General features: G+C 46.1%; 1 long non-coding RNA gene across 1 annotated transcript; it reads left to right on the top strand.

Annotated features, from left to right (window-relative positions):
- Positions 1–6: 6 nt before the first annotated feature.
- Positions 7–1,016, top strand: LOC107580852 (uncharacterized). Its single transcript, XR_001608718.1, has 3 exons — positions 7–87; positions 164–240; positions 437–1,016. It is a non-coding gene; the product is annotated as an uncharacterized lncRNA (long non-coding RNA).
- Positions 1,017–1,022: the final 6 nt, after the last annotated feature.

Here is a 1,022-nt window from a genome sequence, read left to right as displayed (position 1 = left end):
GACCAGCAGCCTACATGCCTCCTCCGCCGTATACAGCTCCGATGAACCACGCTCCTCCGGAACCAGACCTGCCCAGAACCCCCGCAGGTATGAGCCACTACTGTACTTCTTTATAGTTCAAGACGTCACTCCTGTCTTAAATTGATTGTGTTTGTTGTTCTAGCGGAGGCAAAAGCAGCTGAAGCTGCAGCGAGTTCCAGCGCGACTACGTTTGCTCCGACACGGGTCTACCTGCCCGAGGTATGTCATGTTAACAAAGTCAATATATAACCAGGTCCGACCTGTTTGCCAAGTTCACATATAATAAAGTTCATGTAATCTAGTTAAACATGTTAAATTCTACATACAACCAGGTCCAACCTGTAGAGTTTCATCAAAGCTAAACATACCAACTTGGGTAACAATTTGAGAATATTGTTCTGTTTTTATTCTGAAGGACAAGCCTCCACCCTACTCCCCACCTGAAGACAAGAAGAACCAGTAGACGTGTCTGCAGCGAGCGCAAATCCTCTCCTCTCTCTGCATTCCCTTCATCTCATCCTCTCATCACCTGCTGGCACAGACTCCCCGTGAGGCTGCACGCAGTGACGGGGGGCTCCAGAAGGGGGCTCTGGCCAATGTAGAGGGACCAGAGAGAGACACACATGAATTCATAGCTGGTGAATGAGAGGGACCGACTGTTAGCTGATTGAGCTTTTCTAAATTTGAAAAATTTAGTCTATTTAGGAGACATTTATGAGTGATTTTGTATAGATCGATTGAATGCGGTTTGAAGTATTTTGATAGCATAAGAGTTTTGGACAGTGCTTCGGTCGTCGTTCATTCTCGACTGCTGCATCCAACGTTATTAAATGAAAGATTGTTGGCTGTCACTGCTCACTTGTCATTCCACACTCAAGCAGTCGCTTAAAGGGACAGTTCACCTTCAGTTGCAAGTCCCCGTTAACTTCCATTGTATGGGAAAGAAGAAAAAAAACCACTATGCAAGTCAGTGGGGACCAGCAACTGAAGGTGAACTATCC

This window comes from Sinocyclocheilus grahami, unplaced genomic scaffold (genome assembly GCF_001515645.1).
Source record: "Sinocyclocheilus grahami isolate Dianchi unplaced genomic scaffold, SAMN03320097.WGS_v1.1 scaffold47737.1, whole genome shotgun sequence".
Classification (NCBI taxonomy): domain Eukaryota; kingdom Metazoa; phylum Chordata; class Actinopteri; order Cypriniformes; family Cyprinidae; genus Sinocyclocheilus; species Sinocyclocheilus grahami.
Note: the sequence above shows the minus strand (reverse complement) of the source record. Positions and strands in the feature narration are given on the sequence as shown.